The sequence below is a fragment of the Barbus barbus genome, assembly GCF_936440315.1.
Source record: "Barbus barbus genome assembly, chromosome: 42".
Taxonomy (NCBI): domain Eukaryota; kingdom Metazoa; phylum Chordata; class Actinopteri; order Cypriniformes; family Cyprinidae; genus Barbus; species Barbus barbus.
In genome coordinates, this window is record NC_136720.1 from 11753564 (window position 1) to 11774043 (window position 20480).

The window sequence follows — 20480 nt, forward strand, 5'->3', positions numbered from 1 at the left end:
TTGCCTTCATTGCAACCACATTTTTAAGTGGACAAATGTTAGCCAAACTTTGTAGATTAGGTATAAAAACATGGTATTAGAAAAACTAAATAGGCAAGCATTTTGCCATTGTATAAATAAAAGAGTCGATACTTTTACTGGACTTTTATAAAAAAAACAATGATGCTTTGATGTATATCATGTTACTGAAGGATTGACATTAATATGCCATTTTTGTACCGTATAAACCTAATTATACCAATGGCTCCATGTCAAACACAGTTATACAGTATTGCTTGTGTGTTAATGGCCCATATACTGAGTTGCAACCATACTTTGTAAATTAAGTGTAAAAACATAGTATGTTTGGAGGCCAACATGGTTCATAATGGTCCTAAAACCAATTGTAATGTTTTTTGTCCTTTATTCTTTGATGTGTATTTGGGCCTACATGTATTTCAAAGCATATTGTCGTATTAACCATCATGCTAGTTTCCAAACAATATTTAAGGCATAGTAATACTGTGGTACTTGTGTAAATGATCTGTCGGCCCATATCTACTGAGTTGGAGTTACAACCATATATAGGCCTACTTACAGACAGTATCCTAAATATGTTTTGTAACAAAAGTAGACAAGAATGTGTTTGCCATGGTACCGCCGTTCAAAAAAGGTGGCAATACCATGGTACCTTTTTTGTAGGTGGTCAATTGGTTCTTTTTTTTTTACCACATTTGCTATGTAGATCTTAACCTATGTGACTACAAAACATGGTATTACATGGAAACATGGAAATACCATAACACCTCTTTTGTAAGTGATGTGTTGGTCCATTTGTGTGAAACTGGCACAACCACATTTGTTTACATAGACACAACTCCAGCCAAGTTATGTAGAAAAAGCTTTTAAATGAAATTCATCATTAAATGTCACTCCATCAGTTCACTCGCATGCCTTCCGTAATGTATGTGAAATATCTGTTCAGTGCATGTTCTCCTCCAAGCAACTCTCACATAAATCAAGACTAGAAGGCACAGGGTTTGATCACTAACAGATTGAGATAATGCTATACATATTTTCTCCGTTTCATGATTTATAATGACTGTGGTTGGCAGAATAACATTCTCTATCATGTGATGTAGATGATGGAGAACATGGCACGGCTGTTCCTTTAGTTTAAGAAACTTTATCAGCTGATCAGTTCACCAAAACAGTTGGCCTCCAAAACATGCCAACTGACTCGTAAGTTTCACCACTGCTATCTCTCACACGTTCAACCCGTCACGTTGCCCCGCATGAGGAAAGGGAGGCTTGTTAGTGTAGTATGCCATTGCAGTACATACTGGAGCTGTGAATGCCTGCGTACCACCCAGCTCCGCTGCCCCGCAGATAGTTACTGTTGGAGGCTGACCAGTATATCTGCTTGGGCTGAAGACATCCTGTCATTAGCCTCTTGCACTGTGCCAAGGTAAAAGTAGTTTGGGAAGAGGGCTCAGGCCAAGACTTAATGTTAAGGTGTCTTTGAAAGGTAAGTGTGCAAGTATACATGCCCCATGGCCTCTCTGGGGCTGTAACTGCGAGAATGCATATGTGGAGCTGGTTGAATTATTTATCGTTTTGACACTTTCTTTTTATTCTGTCTGGGGTTGAAGCGAGGGAGCATGGCATGCAGTTCGAGCGCTCTATCTAGAGTGTAAGTGTGAAGGCAGTTAATGGCTATGACATGCTGTCTAAACACATTCAACCAGGGTCCCATCACCTGAAACTATCATTTATGCCTGATATGGTGTCCAACCATATGTCTCACACCTCTTGGACATATCAAACAGGTCCAATGTCTGCTTGGTTTTTTGAAAAGGCCCTTACTATCCTTCCCTGAACTGCTTAGAGAAATGATATGCTGTAAACCAGACATTTGGACTTTCCGTAGGTCGTTTGCCTGTACTTCCTGCTGTGGCTTCAAATTTATAGGGCTCATTGTTCCTCAGTGTGCATTTAGCAGCTCGCTGTGAGTTACTAGACTCTTGCAGAGCCTCCCAGCTCTCCGCACGAAACCTAAACTTTGTTTCCTGCTGTCTTTGTGATGGGCGCTAATAACGTCTATAAAGCCTGCTCCGAAGTTTGGCTCACAGTAATTAGTTAGTAATTCATTGCTGCCGACTTTGCAAATGAGTATTGCAAACACCTTTAAGTGGACCTCAGCCTTCTGGATATGTGTATGTCCCACTGTAACCTTAATCCGTAACGTGTTTGTTTAGTATAACTGATCTGGAAAGTTCATATCACCAGCCAGAATGTTTGATATATGTTCTCTTGCTATGTATGTTTAGCTAGGGTGACTGAGAAGTTTGTTTTAATTTCTGAGTGTTTGGACCAGCGCAGCTCTAATAAACGTAAATGCTATTGTTTGACATCTGGCAGAGTCTTAAACTCCTCACGACCCGTTTGGAGATAAAAGCCTCCATGTCCGGTCTGCTTGGTGGTTTTCCATTTCAAATTCCAAATCCAGCATAAACAACAACATTCTCAATTTTATGTGGTGTGAAAACCTTGAGCTGGTGTTTGCACAGGAGACCTGGAGATGAACCTGGATATGACTGTCCATCAGCAGGGCGATCATTTTATATTTGGATGGAATTCACAGCTCTGAGAAATAAATATTTATGATTGTTTATTGCTGAAGGAGTTGCTAGTGGCAAAAAGCCAGGTACTGCAACGCTGAAAGAGATCATAACTTACGATTTACATTTTGAAGCCCTTGGGAATTTGCTGTACATTTGTGACATTTGAGCAGGAAACCTGAACTAACTGGCAGATGTTTGGCATTGGGAGCAGTCATGTGGATGAAGAGCAGTCCTTAACATTTCCTTATCTTCTGCTTCTAGTGACCTGTAGGGTCTGGTTAACCAAACAAGGCCCTCGTTCAAGCAAATCACAACTAGAGTAAGTCGAAATGCTTCTGTTAAAGCACTATTTCCTTATGGACTGTTCTGTTTTAAACCTGCAGTTGTTGATCAACTCATTGTTAGCGGTCGGTGACCTGTTGTTAAATGTCAAAACATTGGCACCTTGGTTAACGGCCATTGTATTATGTCAAACATAAAAATTTGGTTTTGCAATTTTATGACATTGTACATTTGCCATTGTTGGCAATGGTCTACTGCCTGGAATGAGACTTTGCCGCCTAAACAAGCATGGGACAGCATGTTTTGCAGTCACCATTTTTTCCAAACAAGGTCACATCAACACTACAAATACCTCTGAGATTCAGTCATGGGTAAGCAAGGTAAGCAACCCAACATTAACACTTTCTTCTTTTGTTTTAGGACATTCCAGGCTATGTACCAAGCATAGTGGAGTATTTTTGGTAATCTTTTCAACAAGGGAAATTCCTGCATTTATTTTTACCACTGATAATTGTACTAGAGGCTGCACTGCATTCATGTTCTTCACCAGAAGTGTAATGCCATTAAGTGGAGATTAGGAGCAACTTGAAAGTTTTAAAACTGAGGGCTTGATAAAACAGGAAGAGCCTCATTTTATACTCCGGGTCCCTTGGATGTCAGGCCTTGTTAATGTACCTCTCAACAGTCAAAGCATGATGCGCTACATCCTTTTAACTGTCGGACCAAATTAGCACACATAATCGAAGAGCTGAAATGCAATGAGACCAAGACTCCCTGTGCTGGCCCTCTGAGCGGTCACCCTTCTCCTCAGATTCCATTTTGCTCCGTCTTACCTAGCTGTCCGGTCTTTTCAAGCATGACGCAGACTGACTCACGTTCAGTTCAGAATTTATGCTTTTCCTTGTTTATGATGCATGACAGGCATTGCCATTTTCTCTGCGAGCCACAATCATTTCCGTTGCGTGTCATAATGATGCATATGATGATAGCGCCACCTTTTGCGTTTGGATTGGTCTCACTTAGGAACACAATGGTCACGGTGTGTGCACATGAATTAGCTAGCCGGTTGATTGTGACAGTTTTGCGTTCATCACTCTTCCTCATTGGTGTAGACTTTGTGTAGGTATGAACTCCATAAATAGCCCCTTTCCAGGCTTGTGAGTTTGGACTCGCTTTTTTTGTTTGCTTGAGAAATATCTCAGTGCTTTGTCAGCATCGCAGTGATGCATTTGCTGAAGATTGAGTTGTCACTTATTAACGTGCACCAGACACCACATAGAGAATGAACTATATGACCTGTTGCTCTCACGGTGCGGCCCGCTCTTATCAAGTATATTTGTCTGTGTTCAAAAGCAGTTGCTTCTTAGTTCAATCTTTGAAGCCTTTAGTATCAGTGGGCAGAGTTCAAAAGAGGAATGCATAAGTTGTATATAACCTGAACCATGTGTTGGGGAAGCTACTGTGAAGTTGTAGCTTCCCAGGCAACTCATAATTAAATGACAATTAGACTACAGTCAGTTTTAAGCCTTTAAATATGTTTTAAGCAATAAAAGGTTAGCAGTAAAAGGTATTTTAAGGTATTTTTTGTCATAAGCATGCACAACAGCAGATGAGTGACACTGCATTTTGGTGGTTGCTTTTTCTGCTGTATTACACTGGGTTGTTCTGCATGAAATGTCATTGGACTGAAGTACTGGTCCTCATGCATATTAACCATCAAATATATAGAGACTCATTGTAGATAGAAGAGACTAATTATGCAATATGAGTTGTTTATCGCCCACACAAGTTTCTTTTGATTGTGTTTTGTGGATAATAGTGTCGGCATTTTCATGTTCAAACCTTTTCATGTCGAGCCTAGTTGGAATCTATATAGTGCTCTATATAGCGTGTATACACACACAGAATAATTTAAGTTGTAATAATATTTTATATTACAGTTTTACTGTCTTTTTGATAAAAGCAGCCTTGGTGTGCATAAAAGGTGTCTTTAAAAACATTAAGCTCAATTTTGACTGGTAGTGTACTTTTATTGTTAGACATAAAAATATAATGACAAAAATACAAAATACCAATATAAAGGGATCTCAGCGAGTGCATTTGATTACAATGTAACTAAAAAAAAAAAAAAAAACAGTGACAGCATTTTGTCACATTACACTGCAATTCTTTGAAAAAAGATGTTTCTGGAAATAGCTGAGCTAATGTCAGGCCACTAAAAAACTAGTTTGGTTAGTGTAGCTGTTATAGTAACTGTAACACTTTCACTTTGTCAATCCGTATTCAACATGGAGCACAAACTAATATGAAAAAAAATTGTATTCAATGTGTATTCTTCAGACAAGTGCAGAACACATGCCAGCATGTTTTTAATGATATCGGCTAACACTTTGTCACACAGTGATTATTTACACGGCTGCCTTTTAGCTTTGATTGTGTGCGAACAGAAACAATGATTATAAAACGAAGTGGATTTGGCCAGTAGTTGTTTGTGAACATTCCTTTCAGCAGGGCGCTTGGTATGAGTCAGTGGTAAAACCAGGCCACTCTGCGTGATTAGGCATTAGCCTGTCTGCTTACATTCACCACTTCGCTGTTTGCTTTCTATTTTTCTTTTCTTACTATCATCCTTTGATCTTTTCCCTCTCCATCTGTCATCTCTCACTGTGTCTGTTTTCTCTTTCTGTCATGTGTTGTGAAGCGTGCTGATAGGTTGGTATTTTAGGATCTCAAATCAGTTTCACCTGATACAAGATACTTGTTTATTATAGGAGCAAAGAACAGAAACAGAAAACAATGTATAGTTGAGTCATTGTAACAGTTGTTTTTGTTACTGTTGTTTTTAGTATTCATGCAGTATTCATGTCTAGGTAATTTGAATGAACCAATAAACTTAATGAGTGTTAAACTTATATATGTAACTTGTCTCGTCCCAAACTGTTTGTTTATTTGGACATGTATTATGTCCAATGAGTAATGTTGAGGATGGTGTGCATTTAACGTGTCTTTTAACCATATGCAGAGAAAATTTTGAATTATCGTTGTATTTCTGGCACAGTAATGAAGTGATGACAAAATAATTATTAGGCTACAACAATTAAAAACTGCTTATATATTTTTATAATGTTAATTTAGTGTTTAATGATATGTTTCAAATATGTCTGTAACGCATGAATGACTTATGCAACAAAAAAAAAGTTAATACATTTTGTGAATATTGCTTTTACTTTACTTACTTACTTTTACTTTTGTCATTTAGCAGACGCTTTTGTCCAAAGCGACTTACAAATAAGAAAAAGTAACTAAAACTAAAAAGTTACAACTCTATAAATACTATCTACCCACATATTTAAGAAAATAAAGAAATTAAATAAAATTAACACATGCATATAACAACAACATTTCAATAATAAACATATCAATGAAAAAATTCAATAAAAAGCTACTACTATCCCTTGCTTTTAAAATTTAAATATAATTTAGATAATTTGCACTGCAGACACCAATGATTCCTGTTGAATGCACACTGGTAATATGTAGTTTGGTGCTATTTTTTTAGATTAGAAATGTAAATTAAACTGATTATCATTGCTATTACTTTTCTAAATAATCTGGCTTTTGTTTGCTGTATGATAAAATGGATGACAAATTGAAGTACATTGAAAGCATTTGCATTGAAGGAGGATCCTGAACCAGATCTAGAGAGCAGACTAGAGACTTTGATGTTGACTCTTTTGATGTGGACACTTTTGTTTTAAACAACCACTCTCAAAACCCTGGCCTCTACGTAGTAATGCCCTAGAAACACCCAAATCACTAGCATCTGCACACTAAAATCCACTCACAACACCTTAGCAGTTGCATAGCAACAATTCCTTGTCTCCTCCCATTCAACTTCGTAGCACAGTGGTGGCAAGTTTAGCAAAGACAAGCACAGATCCAAGTTGCTTTCATATTTTTGTCAGTACATCCAAGGCTTTGTCATCATATTTATGAGTTCTCCGGTATGCCGCCTCGTGCCACATCTCCATGGTTACACCTCAGACTTTGATCTCAAATAAATGTTTGCATTGTTGCCAAGCTATGACACCAAGTGCCAGTGGGGCATTGAAATAAAACACACCATTTGTCCTCTTCTCCTTGTTTCGAGTCACATTACTGAATAATAGCCTTGAAGAATGTAGAAATGTGCAGAACAATCAAGAAACATGACCTTTATCACTGAATGCCATCCTAAGCTTGATTTAAGTTGACTTTCCTTCATTAAAGTCGCATTTGTGTCTTGACTCTGCTTGTTAACTGTTATGATTTGTTTGACCAAAGGCCTTAAAAATGTGAATCACTTCTAAGGTCCACAACTTCTTCCATACCACGTAACTCGGTGTTTGAGGAAGCCAAATACAATCCCCAGGGATCTGCTTTGAGGAAGAGTATCCATGGACACATCAAAAGACAAACGAAGAGCAGAGAAGCTTTGAAATGTAACCGGGGAAACTCAGAGCATCAAATGAAAACGTACCACCAAAAGCCCATGGACATGAGAGCTTGATCAACAATTATCTAAAAGAACAACATGTTGCCACAGGGTTATCCTTTGCAGGACATACCTCTAGTTTCCTTGGAAGTAGTCCTATCCGTTGGGTTGGCCTTCTCACATCACTGCCCCGTTCTCATGCTGCCTTCATGTGCTATCAGAAATGTCCTACTTCCCACTTCTGATGTTGGAATTATAAGTTTGTTGCATTCAGTTGCTTTGCTGTTGGAGAGAATTGGAATCAGAGGATGACAGGAAAGATCATTCTTGCCTGTTTCTTGGGTAAATCTTTTTCAAATCAAAACATATGGAAGCTATTTTGTCAATATCCAATGAAGATTGAATAAAATGAAGCATCCATTTAATGGCAATCATACAAACATTACTTGCACGATTTATACATTCACCTCGCTATCTGAAGAGTCAGGTAGCATGCTGGCAATTCCTAAATTTTGGGCAAGTAAATGCTCTTTTTTCTTTGGAGGATAATATGCCTCAAATGGTTATTTATATTCATGACTGTAACAAAAAAGAGAAAGCAATGTAGATGTGGGAAAAACAAATAAATCTTGACAATCATTACGTAATGTTTCTCTTCTCCAGCGTGTTGAAAGTTTATGGCCCAGCCAACATGAAAACTCCGAACTCAAAATGATCTCTACGTTTTCCATTCGTAAATACGATTTAAGGGGATTTTCTGTACGACTAGGAAACTGTCATACAAACATTTACAATAAGATGTAAGGACAGCATCAATGTCGTCTTAAAGTTCTGCTTGCTTGGCTATTTCTCGACCCATTCATTTGAATTGTCCTTCAGTTGTTGTGCAAGTTTCTATGCTGGTGGCATTCACCTTTATCAGCCTTCACCGTGTCTTTGGCGAATGCTTAAATATGCCTTTCACCTTGATGGGCACAAGGTCTTGTTTTCGTGCATTTGTACGGGCCATGCCTGTTAACCTCTAGACCACAAATGACGTGAGAGGTTATGGGGTCAACTCCCTAGTCAACACCTGCTAATCTTCAGGCCTTCCAGAAGCGTGAGTCAGAAGAGGCTCCAAAGATAGCAAAAAGGATTAGCAGTGTGATGTGGCAGCTCTACGTCATTGCCTGGAATGTCAGTCATTACATTTATGCTGCAGATTTAATATGGTGCTTTAGAAACATCATGTTATTAACCAAACATCAGGTGCCATCAGGTGCAGGAATGTTGATAATGTTCACACACCCAGGGCTGAGCACTGTATAAGTGATAGGTTCTTTCTGCTTAAAGGATCGTGTTGACAGTGCGATGAAGTTCTACTCTTAAGCTATACATAAATGACAGTGCTTCATCAAAAATGTTTTAATTTATAACCACCTTGTTAAGATCTGACACAGTATATGACATTTTTCATGTTCTAATCAATTTCCAATGCCCTACATCTTTATATCTCTGAAATTTGTCATATTAAGGATGTACAATGGATTGTGAATGCCTTATCAGGTTGACTCTAACTTGTTCCTTTCTAAACCCTAAGTGCTTACTTGCACTTCTTGCTCCATTGAGCGGTAGTATTCAGTATGAACAATCTAATCCTGCTCTTTATGGACACACTGAACTCACCCAAACTCTAGCTTGTGAGATCAGACTCAGGGTATTTCACTAAAACCCTGTTTAATGGCCTGCTCCATATTGATAACAGTGCCTGAAAAATCATGCCAACAAAATACCAAACTGTTTTTGTTCAGCAATCAGTTCAAAGTATTCATTGCAGGCTGTAGGTTTGGTCTGTTTGACTGAGGGTAAGCCTATTTTATTTTGTTTTTTTCCCCCCACTAAATAACCATAAAGACTATATCTTTGTTCGTTTAAGTCCTGTTGGCTCCTTTTATTTAAATGAACTAGCATAGATTGGGATCACAAGTCAGACATGCAGAGAGTGATCTATCTTGGATCGGCATTGTTAATTGACAGGATTGATATTCCAGATGGGTTGCTGTTGCCTTGAGAGAGAGAGAAAGGGTTGTATCCTGCTTCAAGTAAAAGATTGACATTAAGATTAAAGTTTAGTAATTCCCCTTTTTCCTCCCATTTAATTTCCTTTCCTACTGTAACTCAAAACGCTTTAAACTTCACTTTAAACCTATTGATCTTTGTCTGAACTTCATCTTGGATAACACACCATCAGTTGTTTAGAGTTTTCAGCTTTTATTCACAGTTGATTAGTTTTCCTAGCTCATTTATTTTTTTGTCAAGTATTTGTTATATGGCCCTTTCTGTCCTTTTCTTCAGTGAGAGTCAGGCCCTAAATGATGCATTACGATCACACAGCCCTGTTTTCATCATGTCCGTATTGATCCTAAAGGGTTCCTTCTGCATTCTCCTTTCAGCTTTTAATTTTTCTCCCCGTCCTCCCCTCCTCGACATGTCTCTGTTGATACTGCGGTTGGATTTTGGACTTGTTTAACCTTCAGATAAACTGTTTATTCTTGTCTGCTTTTGCTCATCTTAAATGTCCAATTTAATCTTTCTTATTTTTTCAAAGTCTGTTTCACTGTTCTTGTTTCTCCCCCAATGAGAAACAAACTTATCTACATTCTGCAGACCAGTTAGTGGCTTATTTATTTGAAATGCATGTTATCGGTCCTATTGTGAATGATTCATCCATGCAAATGTTTCATTTTTTTTATTTTCTTGACCTGGTAATGTTTAATAAAAATGTCACATGAATTCGATCTTTATGGTGAAACTACAGAGTTCTCTTTGGTAACCTATGCTGGATTTCATAGTCCTTAAATCCAATCCCTTTCTTGCATTCGACTGCAAGCTCGCATTCAAATCTACCTCCATCCATTCAACAACCGATGCATAGACCCAAGTTTATAGGCCATACATTTGATTTCATTTTTGCTAATCCGCTTTGTGCATATGTATGTCACAATATGACAAAAAGGATCTGTTGCTACTTTTGTTACATTATGAAATTGTAACACCTATTCTTCATAATTTATTAAAATCCTAATGCTCTCTCTATGAAGGGAAATGCAATCCCATTTTGCATTTACAAGCTCAGTGAAAAAATTAATTTGTTAAAGAAAAAAACTGGACGTATTGTTCTCCTATAATAAATATTTGTGTATGTGCCATCATTTTTACATTTCACCCTTTTAAGCCAGACTCTATTGAAATAAATTGAGTCATGTCAGCTGTAATGTCGAGTGCTTCAAATTCGTCAATTATAAGGTTTCATGATAGTTAGAGTACTACCTTTTGAAGGCAGCTGCCTGTATGCAGTAGGCAATTCACTGTTATGGAACAGAGAAATAAACGACATAGTCAGTCTGTGTTTACTAGACAATGTGGCTTATGTCTAAATGAGAGAGGAAGACAGAGTTTGAGAGATCTAAACATTTATTCCCTCAATTGGGACAGAGCCAATGACAATTAAAGCACCAGACTCAGGGTATGTGACAGACAACAGCAATATTATTACATTTCATTCTCCCCATTTACTTCTGTGTCAGATGCTAGCCAGATGACCTTATATACTTCCTCTAATGAAGTTACTGTCCTTAGTTTACATCTGCTAATGGAAAAACAAGATATTTTATTAGTGGAGAGATGACTTCGGCCTATTTACATTACCAGTCTCTGTTTATTATAATGGCAGCGGCTAATGTCGTATCGGAGATTTACTAATACCATTGTTTTAGCATTCTTCTAGCTATTGCTAACAATCTGACTGGATGATAATTATGTGCCTTGCATGTGATTCACTCATAATCATTTGTTTTGACTGTTTTCTGTCATCTTTTTTTAGGGTTTGGTAAGCTCGACGAAGTTGTTGGCCAATGATAGCTAGGGAGTATGTACTTAACACTAATATAACCAGTGGGTGTTAATTACCCATGCCAACCAAAGGAAGACCAGCTGCGTTTTTGTTAGAAACAGATTAAGAAGTGTTTTTTTTAATATTTTGCGTAAACGTCAGAAATCCCAACCATGAGACTGCAGTTAGGCTATGCCCCTTTAAGCACTACCATGCTGACGAGGAGTTGCATTGCACACATTACCATACAGGTGCTTGGTCTTCACCTCTCCCAGCATTCTGATTGGATGAGGTAGGTAATACCCAGACGCGATTTGAAGGTGACTCATGCTTCTGTGTCTGTTAATGTTGGAACACAATGGGCTCCATACACTGAGGCCCCCGGTGGGGAGGGCCAAGCATGCTCCAACGGTCCCAGTCCAAACCGCTGATTAACACCGGCCTTAATCTGAGAAAGCACATGGAATGCTCTTTGGCTTGCCTGGTATGCAGGTGTATTGTCCCTCTTGCTCTACTGACAGACGTGGAGAGGATTTGTACTACATTGTCCTCTGTTTGAATAATGTGTTATTGTCCTTTTCAACGAGATAAATCTTTGAAATGAGAGCTTTGAGTGTAACGCAACCTGTTCGCCACATGCTAGATTTCTTAGAGTTCTGTCTTTGGTGCATCCTAAACTAGGTTTAACCAGTTGATCAGAGGACTTTAACACCTGTCTGCTTTAATGGAAGGGTAGGGGATTTTAGAGAGGCTAGCAATAGCAAGCTAGCTTTGAAAGCATAAGATCTCACCCTCCCTGCAAATCACTCTCCAAAGCCATGCCTCCTACAAAACACATGAGCATGCACAGGCAGACCAGAGGCTAACCAGCGACACGTTGAGAGACGCCGTTGGTGGAGGATTGAATGCAATGATGTCAGATTACCTCATGTCTCATTCACCATAAGAAAACATTACAGTACAAAGCATATAATAATAATAATAATACAGTAATACCGCCTTCCATTCTCGCTCAGTCTGCAATGGCGTAATAATGAAACATGCTGACGACGTATCATGTCTGCGCAAACAGGATGTGTGGAAGTATGCAAGTAAATATGTTGACAGGCAGGTAGGACAGCCTATCGTAGCCCTTGGATCAAGGATATGAGAAGAATATTTTATGGTCCCAAGCTTTCCACAGACAATATAAATACAATTAGATCACTTAAATCCAGTCAAGTCAAGTCGAGCTTTTGTCATTCCGTTAAATGTATCGACATACAGTGGAACGAAATGATAGCAGGACCATAGTGCTACATAGTTAAACATAAACATACAACACTAGATGTAAGAAACAATTTTTTAAACCTATACATGGCTAACTTACTGAAAGCGATAATCTATAGTAAATTAGCTATGTTAAAAGTTTAAAAAGTTTCTTACGTCTAGTGTTGTATGTTTGTGTTTGTGAATGTTAGTATAACTTGGTGATTGCTATCGGAATGTGAAGAGACTATCAACCAGCATATCAAAAAGTGTGTTTTTTTTAAACAAATCACCTACCCTGCTTTTAATACTGTAGTAGAAGATTGAAAAGAATAACTGTTTAGACACCGAAATCAAGTCTGATTTCAACTGGAACAAAACAAATCACGTAGATGCTTTAGTCCGACTGAAATTTCTTTGAAAGATTTCAGTTAATTGTTAGACAACTGTGTACTTATGTAGATTATTCCATAAAAAGAAAAAAAACCTCTCTTCAAAAATTTCAAACTTGAGGGCTTTTAGATTTATGACATTGACATATTGAAAGTCTGTCCTTCACAGACTCTATTTTGTCGAATTAAATATGTGACTTGCTTTCACTTAAAGAAATGCAGCCTCTGTCTGTGAAAAATCCAAGCTCAGTCTGTGTTTTTAGCGCGGAGTAAGAAAAGCTAGTAAAAATTCTTTGTATAATGATGAGCCTGGTTTATGCCTCAAGCAAAGTTCAGTTCTCACCACACCCCACTCCCAGTCTCTCTCTCTATTGCTCATACTCTCTCTCTCTTGAATCTATGTTGACGCCCCTCTCTTTCCCTCCTACTTTCTCTCTTTTAATTACTGTTTTGGCATTGACCTGCATGTTGGAAGTTGCCATTCATTTTCTGTTTCTTAGCATGTCTGTGCATGTGTTCTGCATGAGTTGGCGAAGTGGAAACACGAATGTCTCAAAGCGCGCTAACGTTACTCTGGAGTCACATTTAATTTTGTAGTCCTGGTAAAGATGACACCGCTCCCTGCGGAGAGCTTAAAGAAATGCTTTCCAAATGGGTTGTAAGCATTGTGTTTTCTTAATTAGTGGTGTTTTCCAAGGCAAGTATGATGCTTATTATTGTTCATGCTTAATGTTAAGGATTTGAGCAAACCCCTAACCCTAGGCTTATGCATAGTTTGTCCTACACCTGTGGTGCAATGGAACTGAATGAGAAATGAAAAAATGGATGAAAATGCGTAAGATGCGGTATTATTGTTTTTTTTTCTGTTTTTTTTTTTTTTTATCAAATAAATGCAGTCTTGATGAGCATAAGAGATTTCTTAAAAAAAAAAAACATTAGAAGTCTTACGGATCCCAAACTTTAGATTTTATATATATATATATATATATATATTAGTGTTGTCACGATACTGGAATTTCTAACTTCGATACGATACCTTGAAAAATATCGATACTCGATACCATTTTCGATACCACGGAGAAAAAAACTGCCACAATATTAAGGGGGTAATTTTTTTTAATTTAAAGATAAATGTAACAAGTCGAGAACATGCGGTATATTTTACATGAACAAAAAAATGTCTTGAGGTACTGCATTTGTTGATTTATTTATTAATCTTGTATTAATCTTAGTTAAATGTTAATTGAAACTAACGTTTACTAATACATGTACTAATTAAAATCCAAAGTTCTATTTGTTGATATTCTCATTTGCTTCATAACCAAAATATTTCCAGATATAGGGCCCTATGAAATCCGTTTTATTTTTCCCCAAATTCCGTTTTATTTTTTTCTACATTCAATTTTTTCCATTTTAATTTTTCTGGATTCTGTCTTTTTTTTCGTTAGAATTTTTCTGGACTCTTTTTTTTTTTAATGGTCAAATTAAATGCTATTAATCTAAAAGCATGTCTAATTCATTAAAATCATGAAAATTATACAATTTAACATTTAATTTATTTAAAGTGTAACAAAAATGACACGTTTAAGGCCGTATGAAATGTTTTATTTTTTTCTCACCTTATGTTTTATTGTTACCAAATTCTGTGTTTTAGCATGTCTATTATTTGAATGCATACAAACAATTTTTATTTATTCTTACAGTAGCCTTATGAAATGTGTTTTCCCCTCAGAAATTCTGTGTTGTGTATTTAAATTTGACTGGATATCAGATGAAGGCATAAAACAATTTTAATTCATTTATATTTGAATTAATGAAAATTAAACATTTACATTTTTGGCAAATGAAGGGGATTTACTATTAAAATAAAAATATTTTGTGATTCTTTAAAAAAATTAACAGTAGTAGTAAGTAGTAGTATTATGTACATTCTACTAAATAATAGTAATATAGCCTATTTCTGGCACACGGTCTTTAATAGGCTGTTAAACCGAACTTTTATTTTGACGGGTTGCCGTGAATACTTCTAAAGTTCTGTGTGTGTATGATATGACGCTAGTTTTACTCAAATTAAATGGTAAAATGCTCGTAAAGTGCCTTTCAGATCAGTTCTGGAGATATTGTTGATGTATTTATGTCCTCATTGAGACGACAGATGCTGAAATCACCGCGAGCGCCACATTAGTAAACACAACCGCACGTGCAGCACATTCACACAGAGACGGGCAGAACATGCAGGATTCATATTTAAATCCACTTTTGCTGCTTAATATTTACAGATACTAGTCTATATCGCGATTTGATTTAAGTGTAATGACCTACTTTTGATTAATTCATCCAAACTTTGACAAATTCCGTGGCATTCCGCGTTAAACTGTAAATTCCGTTTTTATGACTGGATTCTGTGGCGTTCTCTGCATCGCGGAGATCATAAATCCCTACAGATAGCTCTCCTGCTGTGTTCTTTAACAACCAGAGCAGTCATCTTTCTATTCACTTCACTTTTGTTATTTAACCAGAGCGAAGGAGACGAGTGCGGTCACGTGTGGTGCTTGTCCACGCGCCTTTGGAGAGAAGTGAAAGTGACAGCTCGGGTATCGGTGTATCGATACTTCGGGAAATTAATATTGGTACCGTTCAGATATTTCAGTATCGATATTTATCGAAATATCGATATTTTTGACAACACTAATATATATATATGATTTTGTTTTTACCAAATTGTCAAGCAAAAAATTTAATTGAATTTGCAATCAGAAAAATCGCTATTCAATTTATTTATCGTTTTACCCAAATCGTTAAGCCCGAATTATTACAATATTATTTATATATATATTATATAATTTATATTTAAGGTGGGCTCTTCTACATCCTTCCACAGACTCTTTAAATACCATTTACCAATTTAAATACTACATATTTAGCTTTTTTTTTTTTTTAGATTTGATTTCCTGCATGTAATCAGACATTAGAGTGATGTTTGATATTTGGGTGGCCACACAGACAAGGTCATGGTTGTATAAATATTTATGCTTTTTAAAACCGTAGCATGCAGATATCCTGCATTCCATTTGCTAACGTTGTGTGTGTTAACCCTTAACACTCTGTTCTTATCTTAATTAAATCGGCTGTCTGCATACATTGCCTCAGTTATGAAAATCTGACATACAGGTTTCCAGGTGAGTGGCCCCTCTCACTAAAACTTTAACCTGATCTTGCTTGCCTACTTGCTCCTGCTCGCATTCTCTCAAGTGCAGCTATGACAAAAATACCTAGATTGCTTTCCCATTAAATGTTAATGTTGTTGTCATTCAACTGTAACTTGTAGAGTGGTGGCGTAACGTGATACAGTGAGCTTTGTGCAACAGAGTTTCTTATTGCTTCAGTGTATGCTGAAGTGCTCATTAGTTCTATTTTCGGAAATGAACCTGGGGACAATAAATGAAACTGCTGCTATCATTTGCTCACCCTCATTTCACTTTAAACCTGTATGATTTTTCTTCCATCTGTGAAACATATAAGAAAAAATGGATATATTTATTAGTGGTTTTTTTGTCCACTCTTAGAAAAAAAAGGTACAAAGCTGTTACTGGGGCGTTTCCCAGAAGTACAAAAGCTAAAAGATACATTAGGTTTACCCCTGAATGTGTTTGTGTTCCACTGATGAAAGTCATATAGGTTTGGAACGACATGAGGGTAAGTAAATTATGACAGAATTTTAGTTTTTGGGTGAACTATTCCTTTAAAAACATACATTCTTTGATAAAGGCTGAATGAGGTTGTGGTCCTTTTAAGCATATGTAAGATGCAATAGGTCATAAAAGTACAGTGTCCTAGTTTGTGGTTATGTCACAGCCCTGGTCCTCAACTGGTTTTCTCCATTCAACATTAAACTCTTATTATTAGTAGCTAAGTCAGAGCTGACCCAGAAGCGGCTCTGCCAAACCCACAAGATCCCACATTTTATAGCTTTCATCCATGTCCTCTGGAGCAGAACATCTCTTTCAGAACTGTCAGAATATTTCCCCTAACCTCTAAATGGAGGTCTCACTCCCCAAGGTGCAACTTCCCAATCCATTATGCTGGATGAGCTGTATCCCGGTGGCAGGCTGTGGACGTGGGAATGCCAACAGCCATCCTGCAGTCGATCCACCAGGGTTATTGTTTCAGAAAGCTGGGTTCCTGTGGCCTAAGGGGGAATTGGCCATCCACAGTGGGGGTTTTCTCATGAAAAACAAACATTACTTGGCCCATAGGCATTCTGTCTCTTTTTCTTTATTTTTCTTTCTGTCTCTATTTTTGTTTTCTTCTCTCTCTTTTTGTAACTTTGGCATTTTTGATGCACATTCATGCTTATAGATTTTTATTGTAGCTTTAGGCGTCTTATTGTCAAGGTGGTAGTACAATGACAATTACACTACTACTATAGCAGTCTGAGAAAATTAGCAACATTTTGGTTTGCATGCAGTTATGCATAATTGGCTGTTATTAGTATAGTGAGTACATGAGATGTCTTATAAGGACAATATTTCATATATTGTTTCAGGAATCTGTCACATTTCCCTAATTAATATTTATGAGATAAGACATTTCCATGTCATAACATCACAAACACTCCATTGAAGCTCAACCCTGCCACTTTAAAACTTGTGCTGGTGCCACAGAGAGGTTAAGGGTCTCCGTAATGCTGATGAGCTAGTACAGCTGCTTTGCTAATTTACAGAGCAAGCTCTCTGTGTGTATGTGTGTGTGTGTGTGTGTGTGTGTGTGTGTGCGTGCGTGTGTGTGTGTGTGTCAGCAGGTCTGATGGGTTTATGAGGAAATCTCCAGTCCACTCTAACAGGCCACTGCCAGGCTGCAGATAGAGATCAGCATTCCACTCCCTCATTTATACGCAAATGAGGATTGACGTCATAAGCCGACTGCCTTTGTGAATGTTCTTGTGTGATTTAAAAAATATATATAAATATGTGAATGGTTGTATTAGAAGGTAAAGTTATGATGAACGCATCTGTAAGTTTTGTGGACATGTTTCGGTTGTTATTGTAAGGTCTTCTTAAGCCTTTTTGCTGTCTGTAACATTCTTTCATGCTGTGGGAGAGCAGTGCTGTGGAATGCATTAATCACTGACGTCTAATTCTCTCTCTCCCTCTTTCTGTCTCTCTGTCTAAAGCAATGTGCCTCCAACCTGACCCGGACTGTTTAGGCTATTTGACTGCCTGTAGAGAGGGAGGGTTTGTGTGGAAAATGTGGTGGTGTTAAACACACATACACAGAAGAGAGGAATATTGTGACACTCTTTAATCCTGGTACATATTTTACTCTGTGATCCAAGCCAAACAATAGGTGTTATTCGTATTGAATTACACTCTAATCAAGATGGGCGTTCCACTCTTTAACACACACGCACTTGTGGAAATCACACCTGAATTATACAAGACTTTTTTGGTCATTTTAAATGGGGATGCTAATGATTAATCAGTGTTTAATTGTTTTTAATTTTGAAAGCTTGTCAGTTTAAGAAGAATCAGCACACTTGTTCATATTATACAATCACACAAGCTGTGGCAACACAGGCACACCTTTAATTGAATTTTTTGTGTTCAGGTGCATCTCTTTGTAATTAACAGTTGCATTGACTGCAGACAGTTATAGTGTGGTAAAGTGATTTTTCTGTCATTCTCACTGTCTCATCACAGTCGACAATCATGTCTGTGCTCGCTGGGAGAACATGCAGGTACACTGACCCCTCTCTGTGACTGTGTGTACAATAAGTACACATTCAATTTATTAAAACTGACAGTGAAGACATTTGTTACAAATGTTTGTATCAAATAAAAGGTTTTCTTTTGAACATTCTTATCAATTATGAAAAAACAAAAAATGCATCACAAAATATTAGGCAGCACAAAGGTTTTCAGCATAACAAATAAGAAATGATTCTTGGACGGCATCAAATCTTCATATTATAATGATTTCTGAAGGATCATGTGACACTGAAGACTGGAGTAATGGCTGCCAAAAACTCATCACAGGAATAAATTACATTTTAAAATATATTAAAATAGAAAACAGTCATCTATTATAAATATATTAAAATAGAAAACATTTCACATACATTACACTAATAAATGCTGCCCTAGTAAGCTTAAGATAATTTTTTATGTATCCGTTATAACTACATTTAGTCATTTAGCAGATGCTTTTATCCAAAGCGACTTACAAAAGAGGACAATAGAAGCAATCAAAAACAAAGGAGTAATATGTAAACGTTGTGACAAGTCTCAGTTAGTTGAATGCAGTACACATAGCATAGCAAGTTTTTTTTTGTAATAAATAAAAATAAAACAAGTAGTTAGCATAGAAAAAGAAGGAATGCTAGAGAACGCTGGTGTTAAAATGTTAAAATAATTAATTTAGGGTATGTTTAGTATCTTTACCATTGGCAAAATATGAGAGGCTTCCTTTGTAAAAGCATTTATGGACATCTTAGTTATAATACAGACTACAGAGGAGAAAACACACTCTGTTTTTCTGTTGGTTTGTCACTTATCTTTCAAATACACATTTTTCGCCTTCAGTTGGACAAAACCTTTATGGTCAAGTGCTTATTAAAGTCATTGTTTTCTGTGCTTTCCGTTTAAGAACAAAAAAAGACACTTCAATTTGTCTTTTTTTTTTGTTTTGTTCGTCTTTTATAGACTGTTCTCAGTAGTTTTTGTCCCTGCTGGAAGAATTTAATGAATATTGATGATAGTTAATATATATTTGATTGGCACTTGGAATTGCAAGCTCTGAAAGTTGTCATTGAATTCTTTTGGCGGTTGTTTCTGGTGATATGTTTGCTAGTGAAGCAATTTCAATTATTTATGTCCTTGTATAAGGAGACACACATTTGCTGTTTGAACGACTGGTTTGACATGTACTTGTTCCGAAGAGTGAGCTGCAATAATGGTTTCCCCCCCTAGATGTATATTACATAGATGAGATTGAAAAGTCAATTACGTTTCGATTTGAAGAGTTTCTGTTCAAACAGCAAAATATAACTATATTTTGACATTGTGGGTGGTGCTGCTTGCATGTGCAAAACTCACCATCACATTGCTGCTGTTCTAGCGGCATTGCTATGTGGTAGGGGTGTGTGACATTAACAAAAAAAAATCTGTTTTTTTCGATAATGGCAATTAAACAACATTTTGTCAAGTGTGTTTTTGTTCAGTGCTGGTTAAGGTATGTTATGGATAAATAAATGTGACACTAAAACCGCCAGTAGGTGGCAACAATTCCCTGTCTTAATGAGTGATTCACTGACTAAATCATTCGTTCAAACGATTTTTTCAAAATGGCTGATTCATTTTGAAATGAAGCGACTGTCTTGATGAATGGATCATTGAATCATTGACTCATGATTTGGTCAACTGAACACTGCAGTGTTGCTCTGAGATTTTTTTTATTATTTTTTTACGTAGAAAAAACAAAACAAACTATTGTGTCTAAAATGTAACTCACTCAATATTTACTTGTTTGTTGATCTGTATACAATCAGTATCACATTGGTGCTAGAAATTCGAGAAATCGGTAGTCTTGCTTGTTTGATATTGCTCAACTAT

The 20480-nt window shown here is 37.0% G+C and overlaps 1 protein-coding gene across 2 annotated transcripts in view; it reads left to right on the forward strand.

Moving 5' to 3' along the window:
• Window positions 1-20480, forward strand: part of LOC306861119 (PRKC apoptosis WT1 regulator protein-like) — a 68759-nt gene that overhangs the window by 912 nt on the left and 47367 nt on the right. The gene's annotated exons all lie outside the window — the stretch shown is intronic.